Raw genomic sequence first — 16,220 nt, forward strand, 5'->3', positions numbered from 1 at the left:
AGAAATGTCTATTTAGGTCTTCTGCCCATTTTTGGATTGGGTTGTTTGTTTTTTTTGCTATTGAGCTGCATGAGCTGCTTGTAAATTTTGGAGATTAATCCTTTGTCAGTTGCTTCATTTGCAAATATTTTCTCCCATTCTGAGGGTTGTCTTTTGGTCTTGTTTATGGTTTCCTTTGTTGTGCAAAAGCTTTTAAGTTTCATTAGGTCCCATTTGTTTATTTTTGTTTTTATTTCCATTTCTCTAGGAGGTGGGTCAAAAACGATCTTGCTGTGATTTATGTCATAGAGTGTTGTGCCTATGTTTTCCTCTAAGAGTTTTATACTGTCTGGACTAACATTTAGGTCTTTAATCCATTTTATTTTTCATATGGTGTTAGGGAGTGTTCTAATTTCATTCTTTTACATGTACCTGTCCAGTTTTCCCAGCACCACTTATTGAAGAGTCTGTCTTTTCTCCTCTGTATATTCTTGCCTCCTTTATCAAAGATAAGGTGACCATATGTGCGTGGGTTTATCTCCGGTCTTTCTATCCTGTTCCATTGATCTATATTTCCCTTTTTGTGCCAGTACCATACAGTCGTGATTATTGTGGCTTTGTAGTATAGTCTGAGGTCACGGAGCCTGATTCCTCCAGCTCTGTTTTCCTTCTCAAGATTGCTTTGGCTATTCGGGGTCTTTTGTGTTTCCATACAAATTGTGAAATTTTTTGTTTTAGTTCTGTGAAAAATGCCCGTGGTATTTTGCTATGGATTGCATTGAATCTGTAGATTGCTATGAATAGTAGAGTCATTTTCACAATGTTGATTCTTCCAATCCAAGAACATGGTATATTTCCCCACCTGTCTGTATCATCTATAATTCCTTTCTACAGTGTCTTATAGTTTTCTGCATATAGGTCTATTGTCTCCTTAGGTAAGTTTATTCCTAGGCATTTTATTCTTTTTGTTGCAATGGTAAATGGGAGTGTTTTCTTAATTTCACTTTCAGATTTTTCATCATTATTGTATAGGAATCCAACAGATTTCTGTGCATTCATTTTGTATCCTGCTACTTTACCAAATTCATTGATTAGCTCTAGTAGTTTTCTGGTAGCATCTTTAGGATTCTCTATGTATAGTATCATGTCATCTGTAAACAGTGACAGCTTTACTTCTTCTTTTCCATTTGGATTCCTTTTATTTCTTTTTCTTCTCTGATTGCTGTGGCTAAAACTTCCAAAACTATGTTGAATAATAGTGGTGAGAGTGGGCAATCTTGTCTGGTTCCTGATCTTAGTGGAAATGGTTTCAATTTTTCACCATTGAGAATGATGTTGGCTGTGGGGTTGTCATATATGGCCTTTATTATGTTGAGGGAAGTTCCTTCTATGCCTATGTTCTGCAGAGTTTTTAACTTAAATGGGTGTTGAATTTTGTTAAAAGCTTTCTCTGCATCTATTGAGATGATCATATGGTTTTCCTCCTTCAGTTTATTAATATGGTTTATCAAACTGACTGATTTTCATATATTGAAGAATCCTTGCATTCCTGGGATAAAGTCCACTTGATCATGGTGTGTGATCCTTTTAATGTGCTGTTGGATTCTGTTTGCTAGTATTTTGTTGAGGATTTTTGCATCTATGTTCATCAGTGATATTGGCCTGTAGTTTTCTTGCTTTGTGACATCTTTATCTGGTTTGGTATCAGGGTGAAGGTGGCCTCGCAGAATGAGTTTGGGATTGTTCCCCCCTCTGCTCATTTTGGAAGAGTTTGAGAAGGATAGGTGTTAGCTCTTCTCTAAATGTTTGACAGAATTTGCCTGTGAAGCCATCTGGTCCTGGGCTTTTGTTTCTTGAAAGATTTTTAATCACAGTTTCAATTTCAGTGCTTGTGATTGGTCTGTTTATATTTTCTATTTCTTCCTGATTCAGTCTTGGAAGGTTGTGCTTTTCTACAAATTTGTCCATTTCTTCCAGGGTGTCCATTTTATTGGCATATAGCTGCTTGTAATAATCTCTCATGATTCTCTGTATTTCTGCAGTGTTGGTTGTTACTTCTCTTTTTTCATTTCTAATTCTATTGTTTTAATCTTCTCCCTTTTTTTCTTGATGAGTCTGGTTAATGGTTTTTCAATTTTGTTTATCTTCTCAAAGAAACAGCTTTTAGTTTTATTGATCTTTGCTATTGTTTCCTTCATTTCTTTTTCATTTATTTCTGATCTGATCTTTATGATTTATTTCCTTCTGCTCACTTTGGGTTTTTTTTGTTATTCTTTCTCTAACTGCTTTAGGTGTAATGTTAGGTTGTTTATTTGAGATGTTTCTTGCTTCTTGAGCTAGGATTGTATTGCTATAAATTTCCCTCTTATAACTGCTTTTGCTGCATAGCATAGGTTTTGGGTTGTTGTGTTTTCACTGTCCTTTGTTTCTAGGTAGTTTTCAATTTCCTCTTTGATTTCTTCAGTGATCTCTTGGTTATTAAGTAGTGTACTGTTCAGTCTTCATGTGTTTGTATTTTTTACAGATTTCTTTCATGTAATTGATATCTAGACTCATAGTGTTGTGGTCCAAAAAGATACTTGATACCATTTCAATTTTCCTAAATTTACCAAGGCTTGATTTGTGACCCAAGATATGATCTATCATGGAGAATGTTCCATGAGCACTTGAGAAGTGCATTCTTTTGTTTTTGGATGTAATGTCCTATAAATATCAATTAAGTCCATCATGTTTAATGTATCATTTAAAGCTTGTGTTTATTTATTTTCATTTTGGATGATGGGTCTATTGGTGAAAGTGGGGTGTTTAAGTCCCCTACTATGATTGTGTTAGTATCGATTTTCCCTTTTATGGCTGTTAGCATTTGCCTTATGTATTGAGGTCCTCCTATGATGGGTGCATGAATATTGACAATTGTTATGTCTTCTTGGATTGATCCCTTGGTCATTATGTAGTGTCCTTCTTTGTCTCTTGTAATAGTCTTTATTTTAAAGTCTGTTTTGTCTGATATGAAAATTGCCACTTCAGCTTTCTTTTAATTTCCTTCTGCATGGAATATCTTTTTCCATCCCCTCACTTTCAGTCTGTATGTGTTCCTAGGTCTGAAGTGGGTCTATTGTAGACAGCATATATATGTGTCTTGTTTTTGTATCAATTCAGCCAGTCTATGTCTTTGGTTGGAGCATTTATTCCATTTCTATTTAAGGTAATTATTATTTTTTTTTCCAGATATTCAACTTGGGAAATATACATTTTTTTAAATTTTTTTTATTTTTTATTTTTTTGCTTTATAACTAAGGTAATTATTGATATATATGTTCCTATCACCATTTTGCTAATTGTTTTGGGTTTTTTATTGTAGACCTTTTCCTTCTCTTGTGTTTCTTGCCTGGAGAATTTCCTTTAGCATTTGCTGTAAGGCTAATTTTGTAATGCTGGACTCTCTTAGCTTTTGCTTCTCTGTAACAGTTTTAATTTCTCCATCAAATCTGAATGAGATCCTTGCTGGGTAGAGTAATCTTGGTTGTAGGTTTTTCACTTTCATCACTTTCAATATGTCCTGCTAGTCCCTTCTGGCTTTCAGTTTCTTCTGAAAGATCAGCTGTTAACCTTATGGGGATTCCCTTGTACGTTATTTGTTGTTTTTCCCTTGCTGCTTTTAATATGTTTTCTTTGTATTTTATTTTTGATAATTTGATTAATATGTCTTGGCATGTTTCTCCTTGGATTTATCCTGTATGGGACTCTCTGTGCTTCCTGGACTTGATTACCTATTTCGTTTCCCATATTAGGGAAGTTTTCAACTTTAATATCTTCAAATATTTTCTCAGTCCCTTTTTTTTTTTTCTCTTCTTCTTCTGGGACCCCTATAAGGCAAATGTTGGTGCATTTAATGTTGTCCCAGAGGTCTCTGAGACCGTCCTTAATTCTTTTCATTCTTTTTTCTTTATTCTGCTCTGTAGTAGTTATTTCCACCATTTTATCTTCCAGGTCACTTATCCATTTTTCTGCCTCAGTTATTCTGCTGTTGATTCCTTCTAGAGACTTTTCAATTTCATTTAATGTGTTGCACATCATTGTTTGTTTGCACTTTAGTTCTTCTAGGTTCTTTTTAAACGTTTCTTGTATTTTCTCCATTCTATTTCCAAGATTTTGGATCATCTTTACTATCATTACTCTGAATTCTTTTTCAGGTAGACTGCCTATTTCCTCTTCATTTGTTTGGTCTGGTGGGTTTCTACCTTGCTCCTTCATCTGCTGTGTTTCTCTGTCTTCTCATTTTGCTTAACTTACTGTGTTTGGAATCTCCTTTTTGCAGGCTGCAGGTTTGTATTTCCCGTTGTTTTTGGTGTCTGCCCCTGTGGCTAAGGTTGATTCAGTGGGTTGTGTAGGCTTCCTGGTGGAGGGGACTAGTACCTGTGTTCTCATGGATGAGGCAGGAGCTTATCTTTCTGGAGGGCAGGACCGCATCCAGTGGTGTGTTTTGGGGTGTCTGTGACCTTATTATGATTTTAGGCAGCCTTTCTGCTAATGTGTGGGGTTGTGTTTCTGTCTTGCTAGTTGTTTGGCATAGGGTGTCCAGCACTGTAGCTTGCTGATTGTTGCGTGGAGCTGGGTTTCAGTGTTGAGATGGAGATCTCTGGGAGAGCTTTTGCCATTTGATATTACATGGAGCCGGTAAGTCTCTGTTGGGCCAATGTCCTGAACTCGGCTCTCCCATCTCAGAGGCACAGGCCTGACACCCGGCTGGAGCACCAAGACCCTGCCAGCCACAGAGATCAGAAGAAAAGGGAGAAAAAAAGAAAGAAAACAATAAAATAAAATAAAAGTTATTAAAATAAAAAAATTATTAAAAATAAAAAAACTAAAAAGTAAATTAAAAAAAGTAGCAACGAAACCAAAAAACAAATCCAGCAATGATAACAAGCGCTAAAAACTATACTAAAAAAACAAAAAACAAAAAAACGGACAGTCAGAACCCTAGGACAAATGCTAGAAGTAAAGCTATACATACAAAATCACACAAAGACTGATACACATATACACTCACAAAAAGAGAAAAAGGAAAAAAATATATATATATCATTGCTTCCAAGGTCCACTACCTCTATTTTGGGATGATTCGTTGTCTATTCAGGTATTCCACAGATGCAGTGTACATCAAGTTGATTATGGAGATTAAACCCGCTGCTTCTGCCGCTGCTGGGAGAGATTTCCCTTTCTCTTCTTTGTTCACACAGCTCTTGGTGTTGGTTCTTCTCTGGATTTGGTCCCGCCTCTGCGTGTAGGTCACCAGAGGGACGGGGTTAAAGGAGCAGCTGATTCAGGGTCTCTGGCTCACTGAGGCTGGGGGGAGGGAGGGGTACAGAATGTGGGGCAAGCCTGAGGTGGTAGAGGCCAGTGTGATGTTGCAACAGGCTTAGGTGCACCGTGTGTTCTCCTGGGGAAGTTGTCCCTGGATCACGGGACCCTGGCAGTGGCAGGCTGCACAGGCTCCCGGGAGGGGAGGTATAGATAGTGACCTGTGCTTACAACCAGGCTTCTTGGTGGCTGCAGCAGCAGCAGACTTAGCGTTTCATGCCTGTCTCTGGTGTCCACGCTAATAGTCACAGCTCGCGCCCATATCTGGAACTCGTTTAGGTGATGCTCTGAATTCCCTCTCCTCGTGCACCCTGCAACAATGGTCTCTTGCCTCTTAGTCAGGTCCAGACTTTTTCCCGGACTCCCTCCCAGCTAGCTGTGGTGCACTAGCCCCCTTCAGGCTGTGTGCACGGAGCCAACCTCAGTCCTCTCCCTGGGATCTGACCTCTGAAGCCAGAGCCTCTGTACCATTTTAAATGTTTGAAACAAATATCGTGGATATTATTCATAAAAACAATGCTTAAATTTTATTTTGCTTCCTGGGGGCTGGCTGTGAGGTGGGGTATAATCCTTTACTCAGCTGGAGACGCAAGTGGGACAGGATTTCAATTGTTGAATGTCCCGTAAGGAAGGTGGCTAGTGATACAAATCACAGCATCCAGGGTAATAATGCCTTTAATCTGGGCTGGTATCAATATTCAAAGGGCAAGGTATGAAAAACAGGGTAGCAAAGGTTCCATGGAAGTAATGAAAGTTATGACATTTCAGGAATTCTGTGCTTTTTGTTTTTTTAAAATTTTATTTATTTATCTTTGGCTGCATTGGGTCTTCATTGCTGCGCGTGGGCTTTCTCTAGTTGCGGCGAGCTGTGGCTACTTTTCGTTGTGGTGCATGGGCTTCTCATTGCAGTGGCTTCTCTTGTTGCGGAATGCAGGCTCTATGCGCATGGGCTTCAGTAGGTGTGGCACGCAGGCTCGGTAGTTGTGGCTCGCGGGCTCCAGAGCACAGGCTCAGTAGTTGTGGCACACAGGCTTAGTTGCTCCACGGCATGTGGGATCTTCCCAGACCAGGGCTTGAACCCACGTCCCCTGCATTGGCAGGCAGATTCTTAACCACTGCACCACCAGGGAAGCCCTGGAATTCTGTGTTTGATGTAAGCCTCTAGATATGGTAGGGGAAAGGTGAAAGGGTCTGACACCCAGAGGAAAGAGACAAAAGATGGCTACAAAGTTATTAAGGCATGCATTATGTAAATCAGAGCTCCAGTCCAAGCTGAAACTAGTAGAAATCAGGAAGTCTACAGGTCGCCAGCTCAACAGAAGGCACAGGCTATACTTGGTAGCAAGACAGGTTTTGACCCATCTTCTAGTACCTCATAAGGTAACAAGCTTAGGAAGGATTTGTTCAGATGCAATGTGAGGCTGAGCTGGGCAAAGCTGGGACAAGCAATGATCTATATTACCTATGTTTACATCAAGTAGGATTGCAAAGCAAAAAAGTCTGACTACATATGTCTTTGTGATTTGGTTTTTCTCAACATTTTAACATTTCTAAAATTGGTATCTAATTTCAAATCAGATATATGTCTTTCATTTGAAAATCTTCCCACCTCTGTACAAAGGCTTCACTGATTAAATTGATGGTCAAATTGGTTTCTTAAAAATAATCACTAAGACTATACATGTTTCTCTTCCTAGTGTTTTTTCCTATGTATTAGCACTCCTTTAAATTTAAAAATAAAAAACAAAATTAATACATCAAACTAAAAATCTTCTGCACTGCAAGGAAAATCATCAACAAAATGAAAAGGCAACCCACTGAATGGTAGACAATATTTGCAAATCATATATCTGATAAGGGGATTATATCCAAAATATATAAAGAATTCATAAAACCCAATAGCAAAAAACCCAAACAATCCAATTAAGAAATGGATAGAGGATCTGAATAGATATTTTTCCAAAGAAGACATGCAGATGGACAACAGGTACATGAAAAGATGCTCAACATCATTAATCATCAGGGAAATGCAAATCAAAACCACAATGAGATATCACCTCATACCTGTCAGAATGGCTATTATCCAAAAGACAACAAATAACAAGTGTTAGTGAGGATGTGGATTAAAGGGAACCCTGTGCACTGTTGGTGGGAATATAAATTGGTGCAGTAATTATGGAAAATAGTATGGAGGTTCCTCAAAAAATTAAAAATAACTCTCCCTCCTGCCACCTCCCCTGGCCCTCTCATGCTGTGCGGTTTCTCTGATGCAAGACTGTCCTGGCCCAGATATGGCTCATGGACAGCAGAAGATTCAGTCTCAACAGAAATATGCCAAAAAGCTGGACAAAAGAAGAAACAAGGACATGACCAAAAGGCTGATGCCAAAGCTGCCTTATTATATATCTGGACTGTCTGTAAGATACAAATGCCAGACCCTAAGACCTTCAAGCAGCACTTTGAGAGCAAGCATCTTAAGACTCCACTTCCTCCAGAATTAGCTGATGTTCAGGCATAAAGTTGTTTACAGGGGAATTTGTGACACCTTTGACTCTTCTCCTGTCTGAGACCTTAGGTAACAAACCTGCAGCTGCTTTTCTAACAAACTGTTGATCAGCAAAAATAAAGGGGCCACAGAAACACTCATTTTTATGCTGTTCCCTTTTGGGCTTCATGCAAAGACAATTCTGTGCAAATGAACAGTTGATTCTGATTTGGGAATCTGAAAATCAGTCCATCCTTGTTATAAAAAATTTTTTACAATTGTAATTATATTGAGTTTCATATTGTATAAAATAACTCATTTAATAAAATAGTACTTTGATTTTACAACATCACAGGATAAATGGTTCTAGAAATTCTGTTCTAACTTTCTATATTATTTGCCTTATAAAAATCTAATGAATTCATCAGCTAGAATTGCAAGCACAATTCTTATCTCCCTTTCTAATTCAGGGGCATGTTCATAGTTAAACCAGAGCAGACTCATTCATTAAATTTGTGCACACGATTTTATTGGAAGCTGCTGACCTAGGTGAAGAATGACTTATCTGTTTGCCTTAGTATATTGCAATCATGTGTCATTTTCCCCTCTGATTGTTTCTTGTGATTGAGGTTGGAATACTTAAACTTGCTGTGTGACCTGGCTATACCTGCCAGCCAGGTATGGCCTGTAGATAACTGATAAATTCCTTAAAGTAGTTGGATTGTCAGTGAGCCCGTCTGAAAAATTAGGTTCTGAAGTATATGCCACAATGAAGTAATCAGCCTATTGTTCAATACAAAATATGACAGAACATATGTGAACTGGTAAATATCTATCTTTTATAAATTATACTTGATTCTTTGAAAATTGTTCAAGTTCTTTCATTTAAAATTGAAACTCATAATTTTCGAAGGGGTTTTTGAAGTTAATTACAATTTGGGCAATTTATGAATGGATTTTGCATTAACAGAAAGATTGGAATGGCTTGTGACTGGGTTAATTCCCAGAACCTTCTCCTTCCTTTCCTTTTTAAGTGAGTAGTTGGTTTTTACTTTGTGCTGTTCCTAAAATCAAAGGCTGTGTACGGTGTGACTTCCGTCTGAACTAGAAAGGTATTAAAATAGGCCAATATCCACATTTTTTTTGGCTCTAAGGATGGGAAGTGGGTTGGTTCCGATGAATGAGGTAAATCCTACCCAGTTAAAAAAGACTAATTTAGGTTTCTTCTAATTTGCTTTTGTCAACTATTAATACAAACGAAACTGCTGTAATTCAGTTTAAATTTAAAGTTGACAGAATAGGAAGAACACTCAAATATTTACTGGTAATTGCTTAGAGCCACAAATCTGATCCTGTGGATTACAAAATGCATTCCCTCTTTCTGCTGTAACTCATCACTGCATTTGTTTTGTGGCTATACATATTCTGCCCACCTTGTTTGTCTTCACTGTAAGTTTAAAATAAGATATTTCCAAGGAAAAGCTTCAGGGGTGATAATTTCTTAGTAACTCCTATTCTTATACTCTTACTTTAAAATAGTCATTTTTTTCATGTATTTGATTTCTTCAGTTTGAGACTTATTATTTGTTAATTCCCAATATGTTGGTTACCAGAACATTAGAGTTGACCTAATTGCTTATAGTGGTTATTAATAGAGGTTCTGGTTAAATTACAGTTTAAAAGTTTTTACAAGTGCCTTGAGCATTTGTATGTTTATATTAGTAATAAATCATTTAAAAATCTTTCACAAGTTTTGATTTTTTTTTCATTTGTTTTACTAATTCAGAATAAAAGCTTTATGTTCTTGTAAAAAAAAAATTAAAAATAGAACTACAATATGACCCAGAGAGTCCACTTCTGGCTATTTGAAGAAAACAAAAACACTATTTAAAAAGATATGCGCACCCCTATGTTCATTGCAGCATTATTTTCAATAGCCAAGGTATGGAAAAAACCTAAGTGTTCAGTGATGGATGAATGGATAAAGAAATTCTGGTATTTATACACACATATACACACACACATACACACATACTGGAATACTATTCAGACATAAAAAAGAATGAAATCGTGCCCTTTGTGACAACATGAATGAATCTTGAGAGCATTATGCTATGTGAAATAAGTCAGACAAAGAAAGACAATAATTATATATGAAATTTAAACAACAACAACAAGAAACCAAGCTCATAGATACAAAGAACAGATTGGTGGTTGTCAGAGGTGGGAGATGGGTGGGTGGGAGGAATGGGTCAAGGGGGTCAAAAGGTATAAATTTCTGGTTATAAAATAATTAAGCCATGAGGATGTAATGTACAGCATGATGACTGTAGTTAATAATACTGTATTGTATGTTGGAAAGTTGCTAAGAAACTAGATCTTAAAAGTCTTTATCATAAGAAAAAAACTTTTTTAAAAACTGTATATGGTAACAGGTGTTAACCAGACTTGTGGTGGTCATTTCACAACACATATAAATAGAGAAACATTATGTTATACACTGGAAACTAGTATAATGTTACATGTCAATTACACATCAATTAAAAAATCCCCTCAAAACCAAAAACACAAAATGAAGATTATCCTCTCTTGATATGTTCTTCCTTAAAGATACACATGTACAAATCTCTCCTATTAAAATCAACAGAAAAACCTCTCCTTGGATGCTGTGTTTCCATCTAGCTACAATCACCTCTCTCATTCCCTTCAGAGTCAAGTTCCTGGAAAGAAAAGAATATAGTTTCTGCTTATTATTTCCTACTACCTACTTAAAATAAAACTGTTTTAGCCAAAAGTCATCTATCTATGACCCAATTGCCACATCCAGCAGCCTATTTTTAGTCCTCATTGTACTCAACAATTCTGTAGCATTTAATGCTGTTGGCCAATTTCTTCTCTTAAAACTGTCCTTTTTAAGAATGCCACTTACATAGAGTCTCATTTTAATTTAACCCTGTTTCCATTTCTGGCTTTTCTTCCTTTGGCCACCCACTAAATATTGGTATTCTGTAGTGCCCAGCCTTGGACCTCTTCTTTTCTAACAGTACATGTTCTCCTTGAGCAATCTCTTTAATTTCTATAGTTTTAGCCACTATCTGTTACGCTGATGACTCAAGAATCTCTATATTGGGTTTCCCTGGTGGCACAGTGGTTGAGAGCCCGCCTGCCGATGCAGGGGACACAGGTTCGTGCCCCGGTCCGGGAAGATCCCACATGCCGCGGAGCGGCTGGGCCCGTGAGCCATGGCCGTTGAGCCTGCACGTCCAGAGCCTGTGCTCCGCAACGGGAGAGGCCACAACAGCGCGAGGCCCACATACCGCAAAAAAAAAAAAAAAAAAAAAAGAATCTCTATATTTAGCCCAAATCACTTTCCTGAACCCCAAATCCATTAATCTATGGATATCTATTAATTTAGTAGATTTCCATCTCTCTGTAGACTTGCCACCCAGGCACAGGAAAACATTAACATGTTCAAAGGTAAGTTAACTTTTCCCTTAAACCTTGGTCTCATCCAAAATCTTAGTGACTGTCACCACAATCCAGTTCTTACTGATCTGAGTAAGAAATTTAGCAGTCCTTTCAGATTTTTCCTTTATCTTCACGTTCTACAACTTTCCAGCAATCGATTCATATAGATTCCACTTGTTTAACATGCCTGTAATTTACTCCCCTTTTCTCTTCCCATTGTCACTGCCTAGTTCAGCCCTCACAATCTCCTTCTCTTTCACGATCCCTACAGTTCATGCTCTATACTGCTGCCACACAGATCTGCCAAACAGATCCTTCTAAATGGAACCTGGAATACATTGCTGGCTCTGTCTTTTAGAGGAGAGGGATATTTTCACTTTTCAATCCAGAGAAACCTCCACACAGCCTCTTAGGTAAAGGATTTACAAATCAAGTAAATCAGTTTACAGATAATTGACCAAACCATGTTACTTAACTAGCGAATGAGGTCACTATGTTAAAAATGCAGGCCTGCCACCATCTTCTTCTCCTCTCCTTTTTCCCCATTATTATGATGTATAGAAATATGACACTTTTAGGTTGAGAGGCCAGCTGGTAGGCTGGTAGCAAGTCTGAATTTGGAGCTTTATTTTCTAATTAAAAAAGCAACACACACTTATGGTAACAAATGAAACAATACAATAATATAACATAAGCAAAGCAAGTTGTGGCAGACACTATTAGTTGGATAATCCAATAATTTCTCCAACTCTTTTCTCCTTTATAAGAACTGTTTTCTCTTACAGAATCCAGAAAGCCTAAATAGTTGTTTACACAGGTTTTCTCACAGCTAGAGTTGTCCCAACTTCGGCCAATGAGATATAAGGAAAGTATGACGAAAGTTTCTGGGAAAGCTTTGGCATTCCCAATGAAAAGGGGAGGAATAGCTAATACTATCTCTTCCCTTTCCTTGAACATGATGATCCTGATATTTGGATCTGTTACAGCCATCTTGAAACATGAGGCAACATGCATGAGAATAGTAGGAAAGTGGAGACAGAGTTAGAGTCTGCATCCTTGATTGCACCAACTGACAATCTCTAGACTTGTATGAGAAAAATAAACATTGACCTGTCAAGCTCCTGTCAGTCAAGTTTCTCTTACTTATAGCTAAAATCACAATAACCATCTCCACTCTGTCCACTTCCTACCTTCCAGATGATACCACCCCTGAGTCAACAGTGGTGAATCCTTTCATACTTTCTCTTGGCTCATGCAAAATATAAAAGCACATGTGCACATAAATACTCTGCTGTCACTTTTCTCACTAACCAACATATCATGGATATCTCTGAAAGTTAGTAGATATTGATCTTTTAGTCTTTTTTCTAACCTACATACACACATATTTTACATAAATAGGATGATCTATCTGCTTTTTATATTTCAATTTTTTTCTCTCTTTTTTTTTGCCTCACTGGCCTGCCCCCTCCCTGCTCTCTGTAGACTTGCTCCTCCTCCCACTTTCCCCTGTCTCATTTCTTGTAGTGTTCCATCTTGCACCTTACCATTTCCTCTATGAGGCCCGATCATTGTCCTTTTTTTACTCTACCCTCTGTAAACATTCCACCTCTTCCTTTATGACCCTACCCTTTTTATACCTTCCATAATACCTATATTGACTATCTACATATGTCCCCCTTCATTACATTTCTAAGACCCTTGTGGGCATGGATTATGTTTTATTTATGTTTCCTAATTCCAGAACTTAGAGGGAAGAATAGAAATAGGATCAGGGAGATAAGCGGAGAGGAAATTTAAGACAAGGAGACAATTTGGGGAAATCATGGAGTTTGTGGATGAGGCACCTGTCAATCTGACTGGATGACAGCTTTTCCAATAAGGAGTAGGAAATATTCCTTGAGAGCTAAGGTGGGTCATTTGCTACTGGTCAGGAATGGGCAAAGTATAGCCTATGTGATAAATACGACCTGCTATCTGTATTTTTTTGTAACTAAAATTTCAGTGGAACGCAGCCATGCTCATTGGTCTATGTATTGTGTATGGCTGTATTTTTGTGCCACCAGAGCAGAACTAAGTAGTTGTGACAGAGACTGTACGGTCATCAAAGCCTACTACAGTACAGGTCACTGCATGTCAGTCTGAAATGTCTCACTATGTTCCTGAATGGAATATAGCATTGCTAATTTCCACACAATCAACAAATGTTTATTGAGTGAACAAAGCATTATTTCAGGCCTTGGGGATTTTCTTAGTCTGCTTGGGCTGTGATAACAAAATACCATAGACTGGGAAGCTTAAACAATAGTCATGTATTTCTCACAGTTCTGGAGGCTGGGAATCCAAGATCAGGGTGCTAGCATGGTTGGGTTCTGGTGAAAAACCTCTTCTTGACTTGCAAACACCCATCTTCTCATTGTGTGCTCACATGGCCTTTCCTCTGCAGGTGTGGAAAGAGATCTCTCTCTCTTCCTTTTCTTATAAGGCAGCCAATCCTATCAGATTAGGATGCCACCCTTATGACTTCATTTAACCTTAATTACCTCCTAAAAACCCTATCTTCAAATACAGTCACAGAAGTGGTTAGAGCTTCAAGAAATGAATTTTGGGGGGATACAATTCAGTCCATAGCAGGGATATAGAAGGCACTAGGGATGTTGCAGTGAACATATGAAGCAATTAAGTCCTCTGAACTAATTCTTTAAAAAAGAAAAAAAAATGTGAAGAAGAGATAGTTTCAAGAATGTGAGTGCTAAATGGCACAAAGAGGCAATAATTAAGGCATGGGGTACCAAGGTCCTGAAACAGAGTGGTTGTGTTGAGAATTTAAGGCATTTTGAAAGCAAAATCAGCAAAAGCTAATTCTCATTTGAATGGAGGAGGACACACTGGTTTCATAATGAATAATTTTGATTTTTTTCCTCGTAAATCTTAAAATCTCTGAATTCACAATTTCATTTTGATTTGCATTCCCCTATTTCTTTTGAACACTTTAAAAAGAAGTCAAAGATCTTAGTTTCTGATCTCCAGGCAGGTGAGAAGTCCCATTGGGCCATGACACGAAGAACATAGCTCTATATCAAAAGCCATTTTGAAGCCTCCAGCAACAATCCCTACACCCGTCAATCAGTTCCAGATCCACTAAATCCAGTTACTTCTAAGCCACAGCATGCCACACATTACTTTAGAGAGCAAAGTGGTCTTTTTCAGTCTTCTCTCTTCTTTACTGAACCTCTTGGGCTCTTTTCTTGCCTTATTCCATTCTCCTTAATTTTCTTTTGTTTCTCTGTCACAGAAAAACTTTTATATATTAATTAAATTTGTTCCAAATAATGGTTATCCATAACCCTTCTTCTCCATTCAGGTAGAAACAGATAATGTTCAACTGCCTCAAAGAATGGGTGACACAGCAGTATGTAGATTAAAAAGGAATTAAATTATTAAATATTTGGTATTTGAGTTTCAAAAGCCTAGGATTCTGAGTATAAATGATAGATTTAGAAGACCTTTTTCCTACTCCTCCTATCCCTTTAAACTCAACAAATACTAGATAAAGATTTTATGGGACTGGAGCAAGAGCCTATTGGATCTCCAAAAAGGTACTCTACAACATGTTCACCTTAGCTTAAAACTGGAAGGAGGATGATAGGACAGAAAATACCATCAGGTTTAGGGTCTGGGTAGCAGGAAACCTGTAACTTCCAATCTCTAGAATATAGTCTAAGGAGGAAGCAAGGTCTCAGAAGTCTCTTATGTTTAGCATGGTAAGGGAGCAGCATAGAATAGCATTTATCTGGCACCAAGTAGACAGTAAAGATCTTTCAGTCAATACAAGAAAGAAAATAAATACCTTTCTTTCTCAGTCTTTCTGAGTATAAGCTCAGTAGGTATCAGTAAGGCCAAATTCCACCCCACCTTCAACATGCTGACACTTGGAAGGTTCTAGAAACTTAGAACATAGACCTAGAGATAAAAAGAGGAGAAAGGCTTGACCGATTAAGATTTAGTTTCTAGCCTCCAATAGAAAGGGGGCTCAAAATAGAAATTTAAATTCATTCATTTATTCAACAAGTATCCACTGTGTACTTATATGTACAAATAACTTTTAATAAAAAATAAAGCTACATTCCCTGAATATCTGAGTTTGTGGATTATGAGTCATTCCTAGAACATATTATTCACTTTCTTACCTTTTCCTTATATCATTTAATTTCTTCACATACACTTGAAATACATCTACTTTTCTCTAAATCTTATCTATTGCATTTATCTCATACCTGACACAAAGTCCATGCTATGTCACAGAAAAAGTTCAGATATTAAAGTTATCAGAAAATCACGATTAAGAAACAGCATATGGAAGTTACTTTAAATATACAGACATATATATTACAGAATTCTCTTCATTCCTGATTCTTAAAAAAATTTAAGTTTTTATAAATGTCATTGTTGTGTCATAAGAATCTGTATTTCTAGTTTCAGAATATGACTCCAAATTTGCATAAATACATATTCCAAGTTTGACAATTTTGGACTTCTAACATATGCTAGTGCTAGCTTCCATATCAGTCATCAAAAATATATTTTAAGAAACTGGAAAAGTTTCTTACATCACCAAAAAAGATTTTTGGTCAATATGGGGAACAAAGCAAATGCAGTAAGTCTCCCTCCAGTACTAATTAAATAAAAATGTTTGATTAACTGTTCAAAAACCTAACACATATGTTGCAGATATAGCTTGGGAGTCAAGGCTCTAAGCTCTATCTATAGCAATGAGCTAAAAAGGCTGTTTGGTCTGAGGAATATAGTACAGAAGCCAGCTAATCTAGACAAAGAATTGGCAGAAGGATACCAGCACTCCAAACCTGCACTATTTGTAGGTGTGAGGTCTAAATTAGCACTTCTCAAGAAGCTTGGAAACCCGAAA

The 16,220-nt window shown here is 37.4% G+C and overlaps 1 protein-coding gene and 1 pseudogene across 2 annotated transcripts in view; one reads left to right on the top strand and one right to left on the bottom strand.

The window, feature by feature from the left end:
* Positions 1-16,220, bottom strand: part of RNF180 (ring finger protein 180) — a gene marked incomplete at both ends in the record, with an annotated part of 236,673 nt that overhangs the window by 99,405 nt on the left and 121,048 nt on the right. The gene's annotated exons all lie outside the window — the stretch shown is intronic.
* LOC307051760 (zinc finger protein 706-like) lies at positions 7,632-7,858 on the top strand (annotated as a pseudogene). Its single transcript has one exon. The product of its transcript is annotated as a zinc finger protein 706-like (transcript).

The sequence above is a fragment of the Hyperoodon ampullatus genome, assembly GCF_949752795.1.
Source record: "Hyperoodon ampullatus genome assembly, chromosome: 4".
Lineage (NCBI taxonomy): Eukaryota > Metazoa > Chordata > Mammalia > Artiodactyla > Ziphiidae > Hyperoodon > Hyperoodon ampullatus.